Source organism: Amblyomma americanum, chromosome 5, assembly GCF_052857255.1.
Source record: "Amblyomma americanum isolate KBUSLIRL-KWMA chromosome 5, ASM5285725v1, whole genome shotgun sequence".
In the NCBI taxonomy this organism is placed as follows: Eukaryota; Metazoa; Arthropoda; class Arachnida; order Ixodida; family Ixodidae; genus Amblyomma; species Amblyomma americanum.
In genome coordinates this window covers 207866795-207893636 of record NC_135501.1, presented here as the reverse complement: position 1 = coordinate 207893636, position 26842 = coordinate 207866795, and the positions used below count along the sequence as shown (strand labels likewise).

The window sequence follows — 26842 nt, the reverse complement described above, 5'->3', positions numbered from 1 at the left end:
AGGTCGCTTCGTCTGCTTCAAAGAATCGCCGCCCCACGCCACTCCTTGGCCCTTGGTGTTGTCACGGAAAAGGCTAAAATGTATCGAGAGCACTAGAGGAACGTGCATCCGATGAACCACTCTAGCGATGCAAACAGACGGCCTTGTCTATCCGTGAGCTTTCAACGCAGCACCGACAAGACATGCTAAGCACTTCGGAGACCGCGCCGACAGCGCAGTAGCGGACATAAGAGCAGCGGAAACAAAGCATTCACAAAGGAATACATGCAAAAAACAAGGACCGACGCCACACTTCGAAAAATTAAAAAAAAAACTTCGCGTTAAGTACGGGCCACCCAGGACATCAATTGAACACTCTCAGCCACGTCTTCATCATTGTTTACTACGAAGCCTTCTGTGTTGACATATCGCAAGCTCTTCCGAGTACACACAGACTAAGTGGACTGAGTAAAATGTTTGTACTCAGAAGATGGCTCTCTTCGGCGCGTACACGAGATTTTTCGGCTCTCGGAATCATTCAAGCGGAAGGACTGGACTGTTCTTTTCATTTGTAAACGCTGCGGTTTTTATTCAATATCATAGCTGGTGGGAAGATAGCTCTGCCAAAATTTAAAATACAGGCACGTACACCAAAAAATAAATGCGTACATACGGGCCCAGCACAGAGAATGCCCAGGCAGACTAATAAACAACTAGCAGTTTAAATGCTCTTCAGATAAATACAATGACTTCTGCGTCACGACATCATCAAAGAGAATGTTCCAGTCGGTGATGGTCCTTAAAAAAAGAGCGTTTAAAACAATTAACCGCGAGTTCAATGGTATCATTGCCAGAGAATGGCGGTTTCTAGTATGATACCCCAAGGAATAAGTGAAGATATTGGAAGTGTTTATGTAGTAATGATTATTAGATAGCTGAAAGAAAATTTTCAACTGACATGTACAATTTCTGTTTGGAATAGACGCTATTACGCCACTTCTTTTAAGTAAGTCACTGACTGACGAGCGCCCATATGAGTTTATATAAACCTTACTGCTTTTTTTCGGACTTCTTATCTTGTTTATTAATGTTTTTCTTTATTAAAGGGTCCCAGATGGTAACTGCGTGTTCTAAAACATGTCCAATAATAGTTTTATAGGTAAGAAGGTGTGTGTAGTCCCATAAGAAAAAAAAAGCCTGCGGGGAGCATTCGTTCGCTGGAATACAGTCAGCATAATGGGTCTAAGAAAGGTGATTAGATATCCATAGATCTGGGCACTTATATTTTGTGACTTCATGAAGGAAGATATTATTAGCTGCGTACAGATGCAGAAAAGGTTGTTTTTTTTTACGCTATTCTCCTGTATACGGTTGTTTTAGAGACTTTGGTTGAACTTGCGCTGCACCATTGTTGACCTCAAGCATGTACTAAATATACCATCTCTGAGAAAGCCTTCTCTTATTATCAATCAGTTGGTCAGCGCCACACTCGTTGAGGCAGCTGGACGTCCCACACCCTTGCAGCCGTAAGGAGTGGGAATGAGCGAATGAAACATTTCATTTACAACTACTCACATTCAGGCTCTCAAGAAAAGGCTAGGAGGCTTACAAAATACTGGAAAGTTGAAGGCGTTAAAACAACTCTTGAGAACCAGACCTTATACATAGCAGTGTGAGGACTGCAGAAAACCTGCGAGTCTGAAGTGCCATGTAATTTGGGGCTAAAGACAAGCAGGGTAGCGTCTTCGGAGTCATATGCCTCTTTCTCGGAAGTCACAGTAAAACGAGGGAGCAGGGTGCTTGCCGCCCATCTACTCCACCCCTCCTCATTCCTCTGGGGGTTATCCGTTTTTTTTTTTTTTTTGCCGCCCCCAACCTTTGTCCCCTCGCCCCTGCAAACTGGAGGATTAGGAAGTGTTCCTCGTAAGCGCAATGCGCATTCCACAACACGCCCTCTCCGATTGGCCATTCCTTTTCCTCGCGTTCATCGTTAACGTACGAGCGTGACGCGACCCCACGGACTGGTTTGAGGCAGATGTGAAAGCAGCCTGCGAAAAAAAAAAAAAAACGCGCGCAGAAATCCAAGATGGCTGCCGGGAAGTGAGACGCTGGTCTCTGCGCCGTACCGCATTCTTGGCGTTTTACGTGCGCTGAGCTTAGTAAGCAACAATCCGGCACTGTTATTCACTAACGTACTGCACTTGGGAGATATGCTGACACATTGGATCAGGACAATTCAACGATTCAATGTTTCATTAAAGGTGGGTAGGTGCTCACAGAGCGCAGGTCAGATCATTTGCTCCGGTGTGAAAGCTTTCACAATGTAGATTGGTTACATGCGGTCATCGGAGCTACACATACTTGATCTGTAATGGTATTTGCGTTTGCCTTGTTTTGCCGCAACGCACATAGCCCGATTTGGTCCGTGTACGACGCGCGGAGCATGTCCAAAGAACTTCTTCGCCGACCGTCGGTGCGGAGTGTGGCGCGTGACAATAGGATTAAGCATAGACAGGAAAATGCGCTTCATTCACAGGTGCGCGCCGATGTTTTCCGAACATGGAAACAGCGAAAAAAATGGCAGTGGCTTAACTTGGCTAACCCTGGAATTCAGCGAAAAGCAAGCACGCTTGCTAAGCGTCTGAGGCTCCGCTACACGCTCACGGCAGCCGTTCTATAGTACATTATATACCCACATGACCACGTGGCTATGACGTGGTATGCCACATGGTCTTACGACACCCCATCGGATGTCATCACGTGGTCATAGGTCAAGGTCAGGCGTCAAGGGTTCGACACCATAAATGTACCACATATGCTCATACACGGCTAACGTGGTTGGGCTGAAGGTCGTTCAAGGTCATTCTCCGGCACACGCTACGACTGCTTTACCTGGCGTAGTGAAGCCTTTCGCTTCAAAAGTTATCTCTTGGCGGCCTAAACATGTAGCTCTGAAGTGATTGGTGGATTCTGCTGTTCCCGGCTTGACCTGCACAGTGCCTTTCACGGTACAGTACGCGCCTCCAGAAAGCAGAAAAATTGAGCTTCTCCACTTCTGTGTTTCGAAAACTTCTGCGAGAACATACACATTTCATGGGAGTCGCATTCTGGTTTGTTCTCACACCCGACGCAACAGCACCAGTCCGATGAATCAGCTGAAAGATGGTTGGCTGAGTTCTAAGCGGATTTTTAGCAGTGTGATGGTGGCAGCATTCAGCAGCTAAATGGGACTACTCGCGTAATTACTCACCCCCACCACATGCAAGCGTTGCTGAGGGCGAGGTAAATATCACACTGCACAAGCTCGTATTAATTATATGACTCTTATAATGCAACCACCTTGACACTCATTACCTTTAAAACAGCGAGGCTTCAAAGTAACGGTGTTGCAAAGAAGCATCAGTCTTTTATGATTCACCTAGCTTTTGTAATTCTACAACAATGCACTGCTTTTGCGAGGCGGAGAGTTTCCAGTAGTGCAAAAATAACACCTCGTAGCGAGACGACTCGTATTTTTTTTTTAGCTGACCAAGCGGATGTTTTTGTTAGCCGTGGTACTAGAGAATAAATCCGTATGGGTGAAAGCTGCACTGCAGACTTCCACAGGCGTCGACAAGCATAACACCACACCGCACTTTTTCCACACAGTGTAACAATAATGGGACACTAATAATAATAATGGGAGAATTTTCGGCTGCAGATGGCTCGGTCAGCACACTGAGGCACCAACGCATTCGTCTTCATGTCTTTAAGCAGAAAGAAGGATACGCTGGTGACCAAGCCAGAAACGCGCTTATGCTGCCGTCCGGTCGCCTGCAGTGTACACTTCCTGGCATTTCATGCTCTCGCCGCCAGGTGGCGATACGGTCTACGGACATTGCGATATTCTACAAGCAATAAGCTTTTGCATTAAGCTGCTGCACGTTCTATCCTTCAAGAGGACATATAGTATGGTGGAGCTGCCATAAAAAGAATGTAAACCAATAAGCTCCTGCCTGCCTTCAAGAGGACAGAGGAACATGGGGAGTGAAAATGTTCACTATGACAGCGATTCTGCGGTGACGGCCACACAAAATTCTTATGTGAAAATGTAGTCCGCTGCTAAAGCGTTTCTGGTTACCCAACAAGATTAAATTATAAGCTCAGGGATCTGAATTGTTTGATAAGCCAAACATCAGACAGCTGAGTATGTTTACTGCTTCGATTGGTCAGCAAAATACAGGAAGCCGCGGACCATGGCTCATTGCAGCCAGCTGCTAACCTTTTTTGATGTTTTGTAACCGTTTTGTAACTTGTGCTCTGACTACGAGTAAAAACTGGCGTTACGGAGCAATCATTCCGACTCTTACTGCCTCCTTTGCTTAGGCGCTACGCCTGCTTCCTTCGAGCTGTTTCCAGCGACAACTTCGCAGAAAAACTGCGGTGTTGTGGAAGCCGGAAAGCGAAAGAGAGAGAGAGAGAGTGAAAAGGGGGAGCCTCCTTAGGAATGCAGCCACCTGAGACTTTGAGGAGCAGGGCACAACTGACCAAGACCGGTACACTGCCGGAACAGCGGGGGCGGTGGTGGTGGTGTGTGTGTGTGTGGGGGGGGGATTTTGAAAGGACTTTCCTAATGCGAAGGGGGGTTTCAGTTGGAAAGCCAGAGGGAGTGTACAAATAGGGGAAGGGTACTAGGGAGAGGAGGTCTTCAAAATGGGAGACACACGAGACCAGAAGACGACTCGGAAGACGACGAAGCCGATCGCGCAACTTTCCTGATGATGACCTCGGCCGCAGCTAGGCAGAAGCAGACCAGCGTGAGCGTGTTCTGGCACAAAGGCGGTGATAGTAGTAGTTCGTCAGCTCTGTAACGCTGCGTCGACTTGTAAAATAAAACTGAACAGCAGCCAGTGAAAAAAAGAAAGAAAACTCTCTCCCCGAAGCAAGCAGAGACAAGAAGAGGGACGAGGGTTAGAGGCGACGACGAAGGAACCAGAAAAACTGGCGCGTCGAAAACAAGAACAAGAGGGCGGTTGCAACCGCAACGCAAAAGCTGACATATATCCTCGCCCCGTTGCATGCCACGCACCACACGCCGCGACCCCCCGCCGCCCAGGGTTGCCAGGAGTGTTCGCCGTTCAAGAATGCGTTTGACGGTCGCCGTCTTGTTTTGCGTCTTCTCGTGTGCTTCGTTTCGGCGGGCACCGCGATCGGTCCTGCAGCTCAGACCACGCTAAGGAGTATGCGAAAGTCGCGCGGGGGTTGCCCCCAAGTTCAGAGGCAAGTGTCTGAAGACGGGGAGGGGGGGGGGGGGGGGGGCGGCTTGAGGGGGCGAGTTGAGAAGCTCCAGAGATCCGACCGAACGATAGAGAATCAAGTCCGGCCTGCTTCTTTCGGCATCCCCCCTCACCACCAGTTCGCAGCAGGCAGCCAGGCTTGGGGTTCAGAGCGGGCGCTGCCGGCCCCTTCTGTGCTTTGTGGTAAACCGCCCCGCAGCGGCGAGGAATCGCTACAGAGAAGCCGCATGCACCCTGCTTTTGTTCTTGTTGTCATTCTTGTGCTCATTTTAATTCTGTCCGCCCTCCAATACAACCTCACACGTACAAAAAAAAAAAGACTAAAACAGACTGAAGTCTTGCCTTTCAGGGGACCGATCGGAATGCCGACAACCGAAGCTATACGAACTCGTTCATGGGGAAGTAGACCGAGGCTGCGACGCAATAAAGCGAAAAGGAAAAAAACAAACAAACAAATGAATGCAATGAAAGGCGTCTTTTCTTTTTTGCAGTCACGTATGACACATGGCGACGCCCATCTACCACTGACCATGCGTCGCAGAATGAGTGCGGGCTCGAGCGCAAGAAAGCGATAACACGTGGTTATAGCATAGATACAGATAAGCGCTCCGTCGATCGTCATTCGTTCATGCAGCCAGTAACCTGAGTCGGAGAACAGCGTAACTGTGCCACCCTCGTCGTTTCGTATGTGGAGTAGATAACGCGAACAAGAGCCTGGGTGTCTTAATGTCAAGTTAATAAGGAGTAAGGTTGCTTTGTTATCATTATTAATAACTAAAAAGAGGGAGCTACGTCTATGCGTCAGAATGTCTGGCGGTGGTAGCGGAGGTAGAGTGAGGCGAGGAAAATGTGTGGTGCAACGGAGCACACTTTTCTTACACGAGTTTTTGCGAAACTTTGAATGCTACTGCTGCATGTGCCGTATAGTCGCGAAAGTAAGCTAGCCACGACTTGAAGCAATCCTTGTCTTTTGACAGCACTATTTCAGAAAATGAAATAGTTGAACGCAAAAGCGCTCAGACTATAGGGAGCTTCCCCAGTTCGAGGGTACCGAACATCTGGCGGAACCAGCGAGCAGACGATATCACCAGGAGAAAGACTGCGCGGGACAGCGCTCAATTAACAATTGAAGTTTAGTTGAAAAACTGCCAAACGAGGATACCCAATCAGAAACACAAATAAATAAAGCATAGGTAATGGCTGGCGTTAAGTGATGATTAATAGTCTCGCGCCCGTCCTGTGTTTCTTTGTTTCTGTGCTGTTTTTTATTTTATTTTATTTATTTATTTTTTTGCGCTGCCCTCTAATGACCAACAGCACACGATGCGCTTGGTTCTTCCGCGGTTCGTCATGTACATATAACCCACGGTACTGCACCAGGATGCGATTGGTAAAGAATGCTGGTAGTGCTCTACTGTGGGCCTGCCTCTTTGAAGAAGCCTGCCCAGCGAGAACACGACCCGATGCTTAAATTCGCGTCAGTACTGCAATTCACTGCATCAGCTAACTCTCGTCTGTGGTCAAAGAGGACTGGCATGTATGTACAAGCCAAACTGCGTGTCGACAGTGAGCCGTGGTTCTCCCGGCGCAAGCGCCATTTAAAGGTGGAGGGAGCGAGGGGTCACTGGCGGCGTCGCGGATGCGCGTGTGCGTGGCTTGCGAGCTGAGCGAAACAAGATTGATAGCGGTAGTCTCAAGCTCAACAACAGATCCACACCGAGCGAGCAGCACTGAACCCCCCCTCACCCTCCAGCTGCTCTTGCCCTTCAATTATCTTCTACTCCATACAAGGGTAGGCGGCATGGTGGAAGACGTCATCCACTATAGAACCCCCGGGCTCTAGTTTTTAGAACTTCACAGTGCCTTTTGTTCTTAACGCGGATTTGTTTTAATTTTTGTCTTTAGAATTCTTACCAGAACTATTTTGGAAGCAACAAAATGTTCACTCATGATCTCACTGAACTCGAGCCTTGCTGTCGTTAACAACTGCAGGAGGCGAAGAAATAAAGGTAAACCAGCGCGGTGACCGCGTCTTCGGGCTCCTTACGGTGCATAGAGCAAAAATTGAAATTGAAAATTGGTTTTGGGGGAAAGGAAATGGCGCAGTATCTGTCTCACATAGCGGCGGACACCTGAACCACGCCGTAAAGGAAGGGCTAGAGAAGGGACTGAAAGAAGAAAGGAGGGTGCCGTAGTGGAGGGCTCAGGAATAATTTCGACCACCTCAGGGACCTTTAACTTGCACTGACATCGCACAGCACAGGACCGCCTTAGCGTTTCACCTCCATCGAAACGCGGCTCCCGCGGTCGGGTTCGAACCCGGGTACTCCGGCTGAGCAGACGAGCGCCCTAATCACTGCGCCACTGCGGCGGGGTCCTAGAGTTGAGCAATACTGCGATTCTCGCTGCGTCGGCCGCGCGCTGACACACTTGCATGAAAACAAGAATGCACGTGGTCGGATGAAGACAAAGCCAGCGCGATCCTCAGCATGACGTAAAGCGCACAGCAGGAGAGAGAGAGAGAGAGGAGGAAATGAGGGACAGAGCAGTAGGCTAACACAAAACGGCCACAGTAAAACGAAACTATACACAAGAAACAACACAGAGACGCTGCCGAGAGGGGGGGGGGGGCAAAGAAATCTAAATAAAAAAAAATATCGCGCAAGACATGGCATGCATCTATTCCGGACGTTCAAATAGCGTTCGGAAGTGCTGTAGCTGTCTCCTCGTCTATGCTGCGCTATGGCTCTTTCCCTTAAGCCCACGCTTACGCCGTCTTTCCCTCTTTCCTTCCTCGCCAAAGGCGGGCACGACGGACTTTCACGTCTCATTGACGAAGCGGCGCATTATATGAAACCCTGCACTCGTCCATTCGTCGCGGAGACTCGAGCGAACTAACGCTCGATCCCGGCGGGACACATGGAGAGGCGGTACCCTGTTCCGAGAGCAAAAGTTGCACGTGCGCAGAGGTACGTATAGGGCGTCACTTTCAGCGCACATGCTCCGTGTCTTTTCACTTGGTGGGAAGCGTGATGGTGCCCAGGCTGAAACCACAGCGTCACATCCCACAACAGTCCTTACTAGGGTCTCGAGGCGTGCTTCGGTGTGGGCACTGCATAACCCTTCATATGATGGTCGTGTGCTCGCGATGCATCGAAGAATTGATACATTTAGTTATTAAACTTTTGTGCGCCGAAGTCAATAAAGCGCCTGTAACGTAACTATAGTGGAGGGCTCCGGATCTCTTTTGACCACGCTGGGTTCTTAACGTGCACCGTACTCGACGTACAAGAGCGAAAAAATCCGGAGACCGGATTTCGCTTCCATCGAAATTTGGTCTCCGCGATCACTTCAAAGAATTTCGATAGATAGCGACTGTCATAGACTGTTTATGAGCTGCCTGTTAAACGTTTTACAAGGGTCGGGTATCCGCGACCTGCCGCTGTCTAAGCGAGCGCTGTACCGTGACTTTACAGGCCGTATTAACACAGATGAAAGGAAATCCCCACACTCTTGCCGGATTCTATGGGAAAAGAGAGCCCACAGACCAATACTGTAATTCAGACTTCTTGTTAATAAGAGTTCAGACACAAATGTATATTCGCCGCATCGCACATATTTACCCTTTGTAACACTGAATGAAGATCTTCTGAATAAGTGTACACACCGAGAAAAATTCCAGACTGCCTACGAGTAAGAAGGGACAAAACAGCGGATAACGTCCCACTCAAGGCGTAAGCAGCTCCCAGGAGCAAACCTCAAACTTCCATCAGAGCTCAATAAGCGTCTGGGCTAGAACAAGGCATACCCAAGCAAACCGTTACGACACGGGGTCGAACGAGGAAGATCCCCAACGAATGTGCCTACAGCAAGCCTTCCCCTCCACTCGTCCAGACACCTCCTCGCACCAAGCCCAGTGTCGGATGACTCGCCGTTTCCTGTGCCCCGAAGTGTTCCCGCCCAGACGACGTCGGCCGACAGACGGCTCCCGGGACCATTCGCCGGCCGTATAGATAGATACCCTCACTTCCGAGGATCACCCACGGACGCATTTAGAACACAGATCGGGAGAAGGCCGCCGCATCATCTCGAGGCCGTAACGCCAAGCGAGATTATAACGCTTCCTGGAACCCGTATAATCGACCGCATACACAAAAAGGCACACAGAAAAGCATCGCTTTAAGCACATCGAATAGCCGCAGTGCGTTGCAAGCCGACATGGCGCCTATAATCACATAAGGCGAAGCTGCATAATTCAATCGACCCGGCAAGGTTTTCGCTGCTCAAGAAGCTGGCACCTTACTCCCGGCCACTCATGTGCAGCTGCTCGCCTCCCCAGGACGCACAGCCTGAAAAACGGTCACACTTTCGATAAGCAGCCGCCTGGGGATAATATATGCCTCCCCCATACTCTACTCCCTAGTTTGATACGCGGTGTGCCATAAAATTAGCTCCCGGCTGCATGGGAAGGTCACAATGTGTAATATGGAAGCGGGAGAGCTGCAGCGGGTCGACATGAATAAGCGATTACATGTTATTGACCTCCGCAACCGTCTTCGCTGACGGGGGTCAACAAGCGACGCCGCTGAACACACGAAAGGATTCGATTATCCTAGCGGCATCGGCGCAGTTGCACAACGATGCTGCGCGGGTTGCCTAAGAACGACGGGCCATAGTGGCAAGTTCACAGAACCACAGCGACTGGTGAGGTGGGTACTATTATTACAGGAAAAGGAAAGGCGCAGCAATATGTCTGACTCGCGACAGCGCAGCCGTATACCTGCTGTCTCAAGATCGCCAGCGAGGACCACGCCGTGCGTACAATGCGCATACAACCCGGATAATTATACGCACCAGCAATAATTATCTCGCGCTAACAGCCTCTCCGCACAGCTATGATGCCGGAGAGTTGGGCTTCATCCGCGTGCATGCGGGAGCCTGTTAACAGTCCGGTATCGGCAACACCACTTCGCCGTGTTCGCGAGATTAACGGCCTCGCAGTGAACTTTGTGCAGCGTGCGTATACGTTGGCTACTCGATGCTGCGTGAATTCAGAGGCAGTGGTGTATACGCGCTCTCGGTGTTCTGCTAGGCGAAACGACACGCTTCGCTTGGCGCAGATAGGAGAAAAAAATAACACCACCTCCCGCAGAGGCAGGTTCATTTGCATGACTCAGTGTTGCCGCCAGCGGGTAAGCAAGGCACCACAACGTCATCACCTTCACCGGCTGCAGAACGCCTCTCCCCCTTACTCTCGCGTTTCGAATGCAGAGCGCAGGCGTCTTTATTCCAGCTGTCCTCCTTCCGCGCGAGATATCCGCGCGAAGAAAGCGCGCGCTTTTTTGCATGCGTTTCCGACGGCGTTCGCGCTGCCCGGCTCGCTCGCTCGCTAATTGACCAATTAAACGCCATTAAGACGAGGATAACTCGTTCTCCTCTTCGTATCAGACAACGACGGCAGCTGCGGCGATGGGGAAGCTTGTGTGTGAGCGTGTGTGTGTCAGCGCGCAGCCCCATAAAGACTCTCACCTTTTGCATGTCTGTTTGGGCATCTGTTTAGCTTCCCTTTTATTCCTTCTCACTGAGGCGGACGACTGGCTGCTGCGCGGGCGATTTTGTTTTTCCTTTCAATTAGCCCCAATTGCGACCCTCATACGCACAGTCTACAGAAAGATATTAGAAAACCACCCTCCCTCATCACCCTCACTCTCTCTCTCCTACACAAACGATATATAAGCAAAGAGTTCCTGCGCCTCGCGAGCGCGTGTGTAGTACGCGAGCTACGAGAAGCTGCGAGAGTGATGCCTTCACGTGCGCGATGTTGTAGCCGTCCAATGATAGCGGCGCGGGAGCACGCGCGCGCCGACTTGACGCGTCATTATTCTCGTCTCCTTCGGCGTGGATTCTCAAGACGAGAGGGCCGGCGGTGGCGTGACAAAAACTGCCAGCACACGCGGCTGGGAAAGCGGTGCTGGTAATGGCTGCAGCGAGCGGCCGGCCGCGATGTTTGTTAATCGTTGGCGCGCATGCTATCGCAAATAGTGACGCCTACCGGCGTCGCTGGTGGTTTCCTGCAAGCCATATGACGTCTCATTTCGCTGGCAGCGCGGGCATGACTGATGGTGTAGGCGCGTGATGGCGGAAGGAGTACACACCACGGCTGAGGAGAAATGAAAAAGTAGCCGTGCGTGAATGAAGGAGCGAACGAAAAATAAAGGTTTCCGCGCAATAAAAAGACTCGGGAATAGTAAAGTAAGAGCCCAAAGCCAAAACGTACAATATTATAACACTTGGCAAAGTGATATACACCCGCGATGGAGAAGGGGGTATTCACACTGCTGGTGAGTGTGTGTGGGGGGGTAGTCGTGTGTGAAGAATGGAGTAAACGAAAAAACAAGACTCGTCTCTGGTGAGTAAAAAAGAAAGAGGCTAGGAAGAAAAAGGGAAGTATGGTACAGAGGAAAGCGCCAGTCCAAAGACACAAAGTATATACTATATATCGCTGGAGGAACGCGGACGGAAAGCATAAAGCGCTCGCTCTCAAGAATATCCATCCATTCCCACACCATAAAGCGCATTAAAGAGGGTCCCAAATTATGGTCCATTCTCCGTCCGTCATGTCGGGCGTAGCGGCAACTTATCTTTGTTGCCAATGCCATTCATTATCTTCCTTTCTTTTTTTCATAAACCAGCACACTGTTCCGGATCGGTGCTGCTCGAGACTTCTTTCACTTCAGAACGAAAAGGAGGGGCTGTGCCTGCGGCCACACGCGATCTCACTTTCTCGCTGTCCGAGAGAAAGACGGGATTCAACGAGAGCGTCATCGTCACAAAAGCGCGGGGCTCCCAGTGGCAATACGGCAGTGAAGTATCGCGTTTCTCGGCGCAACCAAGCGCGAACTTATAATGCGCTTTGCGCTGTGTATAAAGTAACGGATGCGTTGTTCACGTGGCCATCATGCACTGTCGTCGTGCGGAGACGGATGAGTTCGCCACGCAACCCACGATGTTCGTGTGCGCGGCTGTGTGTGCGCTTTTGTATACCGGCAGAACCATCGTTATTTCTTTTTTTTTTTAGCGGTATATCCGCAGTATTGGGGCCTTCACTCCGAAGTGTGAACAGCCTCGCAGTTTGGCCATGTAGTGTTCTATGTTGTGAACAAAATTTGAGGACGGCGTCAATTTGCTCACTTTGAGAGGGTGACCTCCCGCCGAACAACAATGTATCCGACCACTACCGTAGGTAGCAAACTACCAATACATGGATCACAACGTTTCGAAAGCGTGCAGATGCGGCGACAAGGTGACTCGTGCTCATTCGTGAAAGAACAAGACCGAGCAGCTCGTCAACGTGCATGTTAATGCCCGCGTATTTTGTTGCCAGCGCACTGAAGGAGCCAGAGCAAAAAAAAAAAAAAGATTACCCCCGAAAATTCGCTCCCAGGGGATGCTGCTATACGGCACGCCTCAAGATCGCCCCTGCCAGTGCGTCGGGCTGTAACTAGTTCTCCGTCTCCCACTCCTCCTCCTCGACGGCTTGGAGACGAGGCGGCGGGTCGCAGCATGGCGAAGGCTAAATTCGGTTCCTTCCTGTGGGCAGCCCACGCACTCGTCCGTGGTGTGCTCGCCTTCTTCCTGACGTCCTCGACAGAAACGGGGCACGTCCGTTCATCGCGCGAGAAGGCCGGCCACCACGGGAGGAGGAGAGGACAGGACGAGTAGGATGGTTAGGCGGAAGAAGGGAGGGGGAAATGGGGCTGTGCAGGGGATGTCTGGAGCGGGCACAGATGAGGGCACAAGTTGGAGACGAGGGTCGCACCCTACGCGGGCAAAGCACCAGCATGTGCGTCGTCTATATCTGGGTATGGAGGGGTCCACCGCTGTGGCAGAGAGAGAGAGTCCTTACACTGCGGCATGGAAGGCTCGGAACGAAACCCGCAACCCCGAGTGCTCGGAGTGCGAGCAAAACGCTGCTCAATGAAGCAACACAAAAAGCCCACATGCATGCAACTCGGGGTGGTCTCCGGTTTCCTGTGAGAAAAAACATTCAGTCATTCCCTGTACTAGGGTCAGGACGATGGGGAGACCGAGAGAGAGAGAAAGGAGGAAAAGAGGTCTCACACTGCACTGCAATGGGGGGAAGAGGCGTGGAAAACAAAGGCGAATGATGTGGTTGTGAGAGTGTAGAGAGCACCATGGTGTCGAATTCGATCCCTTCACAACTTCAGCTTATAGTTTGAGCACTCCGTCACGTGGTCGTTAGTGACTAAATTAGCTGCATGGCAAGTGGACTTGGATGTGGTTCATCAGTGTTGGGACGAAGAAATATCAAAAGCCTGCTGATTTTGAGATGCGGCTGCAAACAGTTTAAATCTGCATGTTGCCGCTGGTGACTTCATTGTTTGAAGATGTTTTAACTGCATTGTCATTTTATTGTATTGATGGTGTACTTATTATACTCATTGTGTATTTCAACTGTTCTACTGGATTTTAATTTTTTGTTTTAACTTCTTTGACTTTGTGTTCCACGCATTGTTCGATGTACCCCCCCCCCCCCCCTCTATGTAAAACCCTGCAAAAGGTCCTTAAGTGTTCAAAAAATTATGATGATGATGATGACTCCACTAATACCGCTCACATAAATTAAAAGAGCTCTCAAAGTGCTTTATTGGCCAGCGACCAAGCCTAGCGACAAAGCGGCTTTCCTATGAGGAACAGAACGAAATTTATGACGACGCAGCGCCAGGTTACCACTGCAGGCGTTGGTGGTTCCATCTATGCACACTTCGGGTTCACCCTCAAGAACCAAGAACTTCTGGCGGACCTTCAGTACACATCTTTGTGTTGGTTTTAATTACTCTGAATGAGCTAAGAGGCAGTCGTCGTGAATCTCAATCACGGTACAGTCGGTGGCTATAGAGAAACGAAAGTGACACCTCTAGTACAAATCCCTGGGACTCAGCACTCCACTACTCTCGCAGGACGATCTCCAAGCTGGACTCAGTTGACGTACGAGCATTATAGTTATCCACTCTACCACAGGAGGTAAGCTAAAGTGAGAAGGGTTAGAGAAAAAAAAAACTGCCCAACGGTATACCATTATGCCCGCACCAGGGAACGAAGTAGACATCAGGAGGGCAGCGAACGGGAGGCATGCTCTTCGGTGAGATTGATTAAGCTAGCACGGAGGAGCTTTCAGCTTGTGAAGGAATCAGTTTCCCACCGACAGTTTAACTGCACGGCTCCCCTTCCGGCAGTACTGTGCGAAAGGAAGGGAAGAAAGTGCGGCGACCTGGATGTGAAACGCTGGGCCGTCAGAGTCACTGATTTATTATTTTTGTTCTTTTTTTGCGTTGCGAAGTACCGCATGTCTTCTCTCATGCAGGATATGGGAGGAAAATGACTGCCATCAACTAATGCTCTCAGCACACAGAAGGCGCTTGCTGCGCCACGTTCTCCACCTCTAATCATCATAATCATTTACTGAGTCGTTTCTACTGTAAAACAAGAGCCTTTAGTTTATTCTAGCTCGCGCTGGCCGCGATCATTTATTTCACTGTCTAAGCGAACCGGTCGAGCCCTCCATTGTGCCGCCTCTGTTATCGCTGCCTTTCGTATTCACACCGAAACTGCTGTCGCGCTTGAAACACTGGTTTTCACTGTACGCTACTCTTCGATGTCTTACTAGGGGCTTTTAGCATAGCGTAGAGGTATGCACACTGGTCTACCGGATGCCAGCTACGCAAGAGCAGTGGCTCCACTTGTGTTCCTCCTTTAAATGCATCACTGACAGTTTGTTGTTCCGTGACAGGGCTGCAGGATACCTTGACTGGGGAAAAGCCACTAGGAGTAAAGGTGGGTTCACACTGGCGAGTCGCAGAGGTCGCGGTACAGGTTTAAATCGACTTCTTACGCTCCTTCCCCGCTTCCCTAGTGCTTCGGAAACCGTAACTAATTGCCCGAAATCGGTCGCGCGACGCTCGCGGCTCGCCAATGTGAACCCGCCTTAAGTGGCGTCGACCAAGTAAAAAAAGGGGGGAGGGGGCGCAAGGGGAAAAGAATACTACCGCGGTAAGCTAGGACCATGAGGCAAACGGTGAGCAGCATCCTTTGAGCGGCAGCCCACCGTTCTCGAAAGGTCCACGTCAGGGAACCCCTCTTCCGGCACAAAGACGAGAAGGGCTGAGCACAGCTAAGGGATACTCGCCGCGGTAGCCGCCCTCCCCCACAAGTCGTAGCTAGGCCGTGAAATGCGGAGGGTAGAAAAATGAGAGAAGGTATAAAGCAAAGGCAAGAGGAAAGGAATTTTGCTCAACCCCCCCCCCCCCCCCAAAAAAAAAAAAAGAAGGAAAGAAAGAACTTGAAAGCCTCAAGCCGGGTGAGTTGGTGGTTCTGGCGCTGATGCCAAACGGAGAGTAGAAGGGAGGGGAATAGAACGGGAAGGGCACCCAGGCAGCAGCAGCAGTGCTGAAGCAAGCAAGCGACGACGGGGGGAGGCGCTGCTAAAGACAGATTCCACACCGACGAAGACCCCCGGAGCAAGCGCCCGGCAGTGCCCTCAGCAGAACCGTAACCAACCTCCTCCCCCCCCCTTCTTCCCGTACCCTCGAGGCGGCCTTCCGCTTCTCTTCGCGCCTGTTAGAAAGTTCGCACCAGGGGTTGCCTTGCTCCGTCTTCTTCCTTCACCCTCGCGCGACACAAGCGCTCAAAAAGTGCAGTCAAAAGTTGGAAGAGAGAACAGAGTCGAGGAGAGATAAAGACGAACGACGTGTTGTCTGCCTCTGCCACGAGGGGAGGCAGTGTCGCCTGAGATGAAGGCACTGGGCGGACAAACCCAAACAAACTCGGGAAGACTCGTAAAGGAAAAAAGTAATACGGGAGAAAACAGATACCTCGGCGCTGGTTAGCCGACAAAGAAAAAAAAAAGGGGGGGGGGGGGGGGTCACCGGCCGGTCGCAAAGAAGGAAGAAGCCGAAGTGCAGAACAGAGACGAGGAACGGGACGGGAGGCCAGTTTCTCAGAATCTTGTGAGAAAAAAAAAAGAGACACGACACGACAGGATGCCGACGCGGGACGTTTTCGAGGGATCTCGTAGCACACGCAGAGGGAGGGATGGCTGTGACGAACTGGAACCTCGTCACCCCCGTCCCCCATCTAAAAAGAAAAAAACAAAGAAAGAAGCGAGAGAAAGGAAAAGACTACGGAATACAAGGACGGTGGCGAAAAACAGGAAAACCAAAGCGGGAGCAAAGAGGAGACGACGCTGCTCGTTTGCCCAACGGGGAGGTTTTTCTGCACGTGTAAGAGAACGCCCGGTGTCCCCATTAGCGGGAAGGCCACAGCCGTCTCCCTCTCTCTCGGACTTCGAGGAGGGAGGGTTCCCCCTTCTCGAGCATCTGCTCGCTCGCATCGTCTCCTGAACTCAGATGCGTGCGCGTCGGGCACCGAGTTTCATTTTCACCGATGTCGTAGCCCTGTCTACACGATCTCGATGGAGTCGAGCGAGTTTGCTTGTCGGGTTCATGTAAACGCTGTCGGACAGAGTAAAATAAGCGGCAGAGCGGGTCGAGTTAACTCGCCTGACCCGCCTTTCCAAAAACCATGTAAACGAAGTTGGGTCAGGGAGTCGGGTAACAGAGAACTCTGGGAAAGATTTCGGTCATGTGATCAGTCGACCAAAATGGCAGCCGCCGTCAGTCCCCGCGCTATTTACTCCAGGGCAACGAGCTCGGTAATGAACCACCACGGCAGAGAGCAGCCCATTATGAACGCTTATCCATGACATCAAAATGGTCATGAAATAAAGCTGATGGAGAGTGAGCATTATGATCAAAACAGCGGACGACACGGCCATTGCGAAAGCGCGTGAACCCGCGGACCAAAAACAGGAACCGGAAGCTTGCACAATAACTGCGAACCTCTACGCTAGGCGCCGCTGCGATACGTACGCGCTGGCATCGAGGAACCCTATACGCGCTTGAAGGGAGTTCGTGTAGACACCAATCGGGGCGAGTCAGGGGTGGTGGTGGTAAAACTTTATTGGATGCACTGAGGCGGGTTTTAGAGGAGAGTGGAGGGTTTCACCACTCCCTTGCCTGGGTGGTAGTCCTCATTCCGGGACACCATTGGCGGTAGCCGCTGCCCGCGCTCTTTGGACCAGAGCCCTCTGGGACTCCAGGTCCAAGCAGCCGGACAAGGTCGCCTCCCAGCCCTCTCTCGTCGGCTGATTTACTCTCTCTATTTGCGGATTTTTCTCGCAGGTCCATACCATATGATATGAGTCTGCCCACATCTCACATAATTAACAGTACCCCGAAAAAGTCGGGTCTATGTGTTTTAGAATCGCAGGGCTTAGAAACGACCCGGTTTGCAGCCTTGTAAGGTGTCGTTGCTCAGTTCTATACAGGCCCTTGGCGGGCTCTGGGAACGTCTGCCTACTGAGGCGCAGATATGTTGTGATGTCCGCATATGCGGTAAGCGGATTCGGTACAAGAGTCCCGACAGAGTCTGGGAATTCAGCGGAACTCAGGGCAGCTCGGGGAGCTGTGTGAGCAGCCTCGTTCCCTTCTATTGTTCCCTGGTGTCAGGGCACCCATACCAATTGTTTTGTTCTCTGCAGAGAGCATCGAGTCAGGGGCGAGTCACCTACCCCGACGCTGACTCTACCCGGTCCTGTCGGGTTCATGTAAACAGGGCTAGCGCTTTCGTTAGATGGTCGGCAGCCAAGAAAAAAAATTAGGGGTGACTGGCCGGGATAGATAGTGCATGTCCACCCGTTTAAAGGGTCAGGCCGATAAATAACCATCATCATCATCAGCGAGGCTTGTAGGATCGCGAGCAACCATTTATTTAACTGCCACGGTGGGCAGGTTGTGATGACGCCACAAGGTCACATGACCTAGGTGACCTACCTAGGTTGTTTCTCTGGGGATTTTTCGCTCACTCCGCCGACGACGATAACGTTGGGGCTTACGCTGAACGGGACCCAAGTAATGCTATCGCGTTAAAAAAGCACCTCCATCGCAGTACGCATGTATACAGCTTGTAAAGTTTGTCGCAAATCGAAGACAACGCATCGCAAGAAATCTCACCCGTGCCAGCACGCAGTTTTCCACACTTGCATCCAGTCCGAAAATCGGAGGAGGAGGAGGATGAGGAGGAGGGGAGAGGAGGAAAATAAGAATGGAAAGCTACAGCTTACGGGGAGAACCACTAATGCCACCGCGAAAATGACGCCGAGAGCTCTCTGCGCACGGGCTCAGCAAACGCTTTCGCACCATGTGGGACCATGCGAGTAGCGCGTGCCCGCTCGGCCGCGAGGCGAGCGATCCGTCAACATCAGCCACGAGAGAGGGGGAAAAAAAGACGCACTTCTCACCCCGGGACTGGCCCCGGAGGCGCTGGCGTGAATGTCATACGCCCTCAACACAGCCTCCGCTAATCCCTATACTTGGCGGGACTAGCGGGGAAACCAGAGCAGGGTGGGACGTGGCGGTAGAAATAAGTAGTCGAGTAAGAAAGGAACGGGGAGCGGAAAGGGAGAACGCGGCGGATGGCGCGCTACCGCCGACTCGACCGCAGCTCTGTATAGCTCGCCCGCCGCCCCTAATCCGGCGTCTAATCCAACGCAATCCACGCTTAATTCGCACATGGGGGAAGAAGGGAGGAGGCTGGTGGCCGCTCGCGACACCAGCCTTAAACGACGTCAGCCGGTGCCTCTTTTCCACCCCAATTCCTTTGAGTTGCTTTCGTAGTATTTTAATGCTTTTCCACTCGACATTGCCCCGCTCCGTTTCGTCACTGCCTCCCCCTACCTTGCTTCGCCCAAAGTCTCCTCTCCTAATCCACAGCAACACAAGGGAAGCGAGCTAGCAATCGAGGGGCCGCTTCTCGTTCCTAATGGGGATGGAACGGAGGGTGATAGGGCTTGGGACCGGCAAGTGGCGCAAACAATAGAGCGGCACGCCACTGTCGCAGCCGTTACGAAAAATTGTAGATGGGAATAATTTAGCCTACTGGGACGAACTCTGTGGGAATTGGAGCTCTGCACCAGTTCTCACGTTCGTCACGCATTACGCAATCAGAAGACTGCCATTAAGACATGTATAGGGGGTCGTTAAACCGATTCAGTATTCGTGCAACAAAACGAAATATCTAGATGTAACGGTATAAATCAAGTCCGCAAATAACACGCCATGGCAATGGGAAACAAAGAACAGCGGATCAAGTGATCTATCCACGCCTCGTCACGACTTCGCTGATTGAACAGCAGAATTTGAAGGCTTTTAAAGTCCAGTGGTTTTTGACCACATGCTAGGTATAAATCTGATGAAACCGCTGTTCTGATCTACCAAGCTAATTCACGGATGCCAGTGGGCCGGAAACTAATGGAAGAAAACAGTGCAGTTGCCGGGTACAAGGAATTCACAAGCCAGCTAGAAAGTGAAGTACGTGAGTCTACTGAGTGCTTCGTCTTAAACCTTTGCCTGACGCTTGCAATCACTACGCAAGAGGCGCTTTGAAGGGTTCATGGCTTCTCTGCTCTGTTATTTTTCGTTTCAGTTATTCGAAAAGTAGAGGAAAATATTCGAATAGTTCCTAATAATCTTAACCACTCTCTGTATCCGATCAGTTCAGCGAATCGTTTAGGAGGATATTCGACTGACTATTCGACAATTTTTAACATTGCTATGCCCTAGCTGCAACCCACAACGCGAAGTTACAAGCACAACGAGTCCAGTACAACTTCTTACTTTACTTAAACTCTTAGTTTTGCGAGTAGTAAGAAAGAAAAAAACAGATGGATGGTACAGTTGCAAGACCGACCGGAGCTACCAGCAGCTTCATCCGAGCATGCTATACAGTACATAGCACAAGGAAAGGCAAGGACAAACGCTAGAGATTGAAACTGAAATAAGTTCGAGGGATCTCTTTACAGAAATAGGCGCATTAAAAAAACTAAAAGTGCGGGAACACCAACCCGCGCTTACCGCACGTCAAGCGATGAATGCGCGACGCCAGACAAACTCTCTCCTCGCTACGCTTAGGAAGGGACAACGATAGACGAGAGAGACCAGCACCAAAAAGAAAAAAAAAAGGAATTGGGAAAAAAAGAGAGAAGGGAAGGCGGGAGAAGGGAGGAAAAAGGGAGCGTACAAGGAAGAAGACACTCGGCGCCGAGCGGGATCGCGTAATCCTGTTTACACGCCGATTGGGCAATCACCCTCGTGGAAATGTCAATGGGCATTCGAAACGTCGAGGGAGCAGCACCGCGGTTGGACGTGCCGAGGGGGGATCCCTCTGTGTGCGTGCGTGCGCTTTGTTGCGCCATGCATAGAAGAGCCACGTCCTCTGTTGAGCCCTCGCCAGCGGCGCTGAATGACTCCGGCGGATGCATAGATGAACAAGAGCCGCCCCGGGGGAATGGGAGATGCGACGGCCGTGTAATGGACGTTGTCGATGAACAGAGTGGCGATGCTGAATGCTCATTTGAGTGCACCGGAGAAACGCGATGAGCGGAAGACGTGTCTAAAGCTGTGCTTGTACAGAGAGGCTCGGTGAATATGCTTCGCTCCTTAACTGTATATAGAAGACTTGCAGGCTAATCCATGTGGCTGCTGGACTAGGCTGAACTGTAGGAATCAATGAGTGATGCGCCTTCTCTCTGCTTGTGCTTCTTCTGGAGTTCTGGAGAAGTACTTTGGTTTGGCTTGTTGGTTCGTAGCTGTAGTTGATGTCAGGACGGCGCGAAAGGAACAAGGACAAGAGAGGAACAAGAACACCTGTTCTTGTGCCTCTCTTGTCCTTGTTCCTTTCGCGCCGTCCTGACATCCCCTACATCTGGAGTTAAGCCCGTCCAATCTTCGCGTTCTTCATCTTACTCTTCTTCCGAGCCCACCTGGACAGCATGTATACAAATACAATCTATGCTCCTGCCTATCCCGGCATGTATCCGGTGTACGCTTGCTAAGACGCTGGCGCTCATTACTGTTACCAATCCCAGCTGTATATTGGTCTTCAATGTTGTCGGTGAAACAAACTCCGTCAATGTATATTTGCTGTATTGGCATGGATGGATCATAAGAAATGCCTCCTTCCACCTACGGCTATGTAAACCCGGCTTTATGGAATACTACAAGGTCACGACAGAGCTTTCACTAGAAGAAATTAACAGCATACACTTGCGGTTTTAATGAATGCAGTGTGGTTATTAAACCGCGGTTTTCTGGGTGTTCACCGGATCGTAAGAAAATAGCCTACATTGCTGCACCATACTTGACCACGTATCATCTAACCGCAACGATCACAATAACAGTAATGAACCTGTCTTTTTACAGCGCTGCTGTAAGTGGTAAAGCGCAAACGCTAATGACTCGTTTGCCGGTTGGCCGGCATCGGTGGTAGTGTAGCCAGGTCACGTAATCATTCGTAACCATGGATCGATCACGTGATTCATCAAAACGCTTCCGATTAAAAATCAGAATCGTGACGTCGTCACTCATAGGACATCTCCGACGAATCTTATTGGTGCTCATAATTCGTGATGTCATCGTCAAGGGTACATATAAGACCGCGTAATAGCTTCTTCATTCAGTCGTAGAAAGCACCCACAACAGCTGCCTGTAATAACGCATAATCGACTATCGTAATGGTCTTTTGAGTCTTTTTCACTCGTGGTCACTATGAATTTGTTTATGGTGGTTTAACGTCCCAAAACGACTCAGGCTATGAGGGACGCCGTAGTGAAGGGCTCCGGAAATTTCCACCACTTGGGGTTCTTTAACGTGCACCGGCATAGCCCAGTACACGGGCCTCAAGATTTTCGCCCCCATAGAAATTCGACCGCCGCGGCCGGGATCGAACCCGCGTCCTTCGGGTCAGCAGCCTAGCGCCATAACCACTGAGCCACCGCGGCGGCTGGCCAGTATGGATTGAATGAAAAGATCGGTGCTCGTAACCCTGTACCCTTACTCCGTGGGTCTCCGATTACAACGGAAAATGCACGCCGTTTAACCTGTCTGAAGCTGGACAGTCACCTTGGGAGGCAGACGCTGGTGCTGAGTAGATTCGGGCGCGTCGAAAACGAGCAACCTTGCCCCCGATTAGCCGCCCCACCTCAACCGGCGGCAGTCGTTTCGCGCAATCTAGGCAAGATAATTTCTCCTCTGCACTCCAAACAATAGAACAGCCCCTCTGCACACAAAACACGTCCTCCGCGGACTGTCCGGCGACAAAAGTGGATGGACGTATACGAGCGTCGTACGCGCATAACTGGCGCGGCGTCTCTCTTTGAACTGGATTTGCGCACACGCGCCGTACATTACGCAAGCCCTCTGACCGTAGGCTAGACTACTATACGCTGATGATGAAAGACCTCTATAAACAATAAGGGCCTCAACTTACGAAGTCCTCTGCGCAGCTCCCTCCAAGCCGGTACACAAGGCTGACATGCAGGTCTAAGCACACGACTAGCGCCAGCGGAGCCTCGCCAGCCGCGCTGCTCTTCAGCGCACTCAGGTACGGTGCGAGTAATAAGGGAGTACTTACTCTTTGACATGGGTGGATGCCAATAAGTTATTACTCCCTAATTACAAATATACTCCACCTTGTGGGATTCCCCTAAACATTTTACCAAATACGGTGCAAGTGCGGTCCGGATGTGTTGGTCGAATTTAGAGGCAGTCCCGGAAGATACACAAAACACCGTGCCGTGTTTTGTGTACGTTCTGGGGGGGAAGCGGTCTGTACGGTGATATGCGTGAGGTTACTGTGTATGTGGACTAGAATGATTAGACCGCTTGCGCGGCTGAGTACAGAGCTAGCCAAATGGGACACAAAAAGGCAAGGCTAGCGGCAAAGGCGCCGTGCAAACCATACCATCCTGCAGCAACCATGATCAAGACGGGGCTCCAGAAGCGAGGGCACAAGAAAAACCCGTCTCGAAACACCATGTTCGCATGACTGCCTGTTCCGCTGGAGAAGGTGCTAACGCAGGTAAGCGTTATTTCGACTAATCTGGGCGAAGAAAAACACTGAACGAAGGGGCCTAGGACGAGTTTCGAGAGCTCTTGGAAGTGCTTCCTTCCCCCAGGGAATTTCATCACCGGGTGCACGAGCATGACACCAGCGAACAGGGAAGCGTGCCTTCAGAAGCGCGTGTTCGAGCGTTGTGCGCGCGCCAGCTCCTCGAGAACCCTTGGCGCCAGCAGCAGCAGCAGCGTCCCGGCGGCAGCGCAACCTCCCCCGGCGCGCGTCTTTTAATAGACTTACGCAAGATGTGCCGAGAGGCCCATTCGGCGTAATTGCTTCCCGGGCTGCTCCTCGTCGCAGCCCGCGTCTCCGTGGCTCGTCACTGTCAGCTCCCTCGCGCAAGCCCGTGACGTCGCATGTGCGCCTTTTATTTGTTTCGCGTCGCGCGCAGAGGAGCGAAAAAGACGGAGCGTAACGCGTGACAGTTAATGAGGGAGAGAGAGACTGCTAAGAGGAAGCCCACGCGATGTGCACGAGCATGCCTTCTCCATGGCAACAAATTATATCCCGCTCGACAGCGCGCGCGGCGACTCGGTTGCATCTCGACGCCAAGTGACGCCGACGCCAGTCGTGACCAACGATGCCGGAACTGAGTAACGTCGTAAGGAGACGACAACGGAGCCGGTGGTTTTTTCACTGGCGACAACGATGACGCAACAATTCCACACGCGCGATGGCCGTCTTGAAAACTGTACACATTAATGCCTATCGCCACATTTGTGTGCGATCAGCAAGTATCCCACCAGGCAGGAAAATAAGGAAGAAAGAACGGTACACTGATTGGTATCATGCACTGAGTTCTGCCTATCGCCGCACGACGTATGGACAACTGAAGCTAACCACTAGACCGTACTAGATTCATAAGCGCCGCCTGTCTGTATGTCGTACTAGCACTCCTAGGTGGCGCGAATATCTCTCACGCCCCGAACACTTGCTGCATGGAGACAACGACATCATCGTAAAGCCTATAGCTGGGAGCCATTGAGGTTTGGAAATGTGTTCGTCTGTAGTCTGCATCTCATGCACCCAACATTATACACCGACACATGCCCCTGGTGCCAGGCCCGCCCTACACACTTCCACATTTCGTGGGGATGTGGGGCCAAACCAACAATTTGCAGACGGAAAACGGCGCTGCTGACCAGCGATAACCTGGGGGACCAACGGGCCCTCACACAACAGGTCCGCAGTACAGCTCGAGCCACTGCAGCCCTAGAATAAGGACCCCACCCATAAGCTCGAACAACCCCCCTTCACTTTAATAAAGTTTTTCCACCTCCTATTCCTTGAAAGCCTTGCACATGAACATGCACAGCTAAACAGAAACACTTAAAGTCGCCCAACGCGGCGCTGGAGCAGTCGGAGGTGGAAGGCCAGCGGCACCCTGGAAGACCAGGAAGGCGCTAGTCGCCATCGCCAAAGCGTCGGTGGAAGCTACTGGAATCCTGGACTGAGGGCCCGATCCACATTCCGCTCTGGTCTCCTTTTGTGCAATAAAAGTTTACTTTCGTTCTCTCTCTCTTGACAGCCTGCTATCATGACAGGGTTTTTGTGCTAAGCTGATAGGCAAACAATTTTGCGGCAGTCCTGAAGCCCGTCAGGTCAGGACGCAGAGAACTTTCATCTGCACCCTCCGGCCATTTGGAGCTCCGCGACCAGGACAGTAAGCAGATGGGTAGAGGAAAGGATGGCACGGTTTCGAGGATGTTGCTCACCCGTATCCTAATATTCACGCTTTCAACCAATGGACCGACCTTCGTAAGAGGTTGGCTCAGAACACGCCGGTAATCCTCTCTGAAGGCCTGTTTGCTGAATGACACTGCTAGAGTGCAAAATATTCTTCTTAGGTCTCGAAGCAGCCACTAGGAGCACTAAAACACCTCTCTGTGCTGTATATATAGTATGTGCCTACACTTACTTGAAATTGAAAATCAACAAGGCGGCCTAAATAAGGATGTCGAGCTCATCGAAATTATAAGCCCTTCACACGGCAGCCTTTTCTTGTTGCTTTCTATTGGGACACCTCAAACGTGCCAACGACAACGCCGTGCTGTCGCAAGTAGCGGCTACTATGCGTCTGCTCCATGCATTCCGACTCCTTGCACCGATAAGTGCAAAAGTGGGATATAAAGACGACTGTTAACTCCACATGACTCCGATACATTCGACTAATACTCTGACATCACGCTCAGATGACAAAACCTATCGAAATACAGGAGGTAAAGTTGTCACACTTAACAGTGTAGAAACATTACAGTGCAAGCGAAAATGAGGAACCGATAAAAAGAACGCCCCGTTCCGCGTTAGCAAAGCACATTAGATGGAAAAGCTTTGCGGCCCGACGCCAGTGCACGCAACAACCTCGTGCCTCGCCCTAATCGCCAACGCGCTTTACCACGATGCGTTGTAAATGAAACCCTGGAAGCGAGTACCCGCCGAAAGGCTCTATTACAACCTACGTCACGGGGAAGGAAGCGTAGCCCGAACTGCCGGACGGCTGATGAACGGAAGCAATCAAAGAGCGGAGAGGCAGGGAGCAGCGAAGGAGCTTGACTTTAATTGTCGGCCTAGGAAATGGCCGCTAATGATATACGAGCGCACGCCAAGATGGAAGACACGCGCGCGGGCTGGCGAACCCGAATGAAAAGCTTACGCGCACCTCGCGAACCACGCGGGAAGAAAGAAAAGGAGGGAGAGAGGTGGGTTCTGGATTAGTAACCAGATGACGAGAGGCGCCCTCTCTGTTTTTAAAGGCGAAACAATGGGTAGTACTTCAACGAAAGCGAGTACGCGCACGCGCTCACACGCACGCACATGATGAGGAAACGCGTCCAGCGCGAGCTTTGAGGTGCGTCCAGCCCTTTGAGGGTGCGTCCAGTCGTGACCTCCATAAAACTTTTCTTCTCCGCACACGAGATGTGCGCTGGCGCTGAGTAGTTGCAGCAGCTTAACGCGCAGTCTGTAACCAAACGCCAGCGGCGCCGGAGCATTGTTTGAGGCTGCCCCCACCCCCCTTTCCCCTCGTCAAAAGGTCGTAAAATGTCGCGCGATCTCGCGTGAGCAAGGCCGTGTACCGGACAGCGTTCGCTAGTTAGGGATTCATTTACGTCGACGCGCTGGCATTTTTACGCCTGGGCGAGATTTATACTCAAGCCTGTTCGTTGCAGGGATGGAGATATTGCACACGCGCTTCCTACGACGCCTCCACGAATGCTGAGCGGAGACAACAGCGCGAAAATGGCCTTCGTGAGCTGCTGGTGATACCGGGTTAATACCGATAATTCCTTTCTATACGTTTCCTGTAATTAGCGCGCAACGCAAGCAAAGCTAACGAGCCTATTTACACCTGGTTTTTATACGCTCGCGCACACAAAGTATACATATACGCAATTCGCTATCGGTTCTAAGTGAAATACAGGAATCTCTGCAGAAGCAGAGCACGCGATAATTGAACGCCTTATAAGTTAGAACCTTGACAAAAGAACTACTTTCAGTTGCGACAGATGTCCATGTACCGGAAATTGCTATATATGGGATTTCATTTCATGTGCCGTAGG

At 51.2% G+C, this 26842-nt stretch overlaps 1 protein-coding gene across 2 annotated transcripts in view; it reads right to left on the bottom strand.

The window, feature by feature from the left end:
- LOC144133541 (homeobox protein Meis1-like) overlaps window positions 1-26842 on the bottom strand; it is a 359482-nt gene that overhangs the window by 215560 nt on the left and 117080 nt on the right. The gene's annotated exons all lie outside the window — the stretch shown is intronic.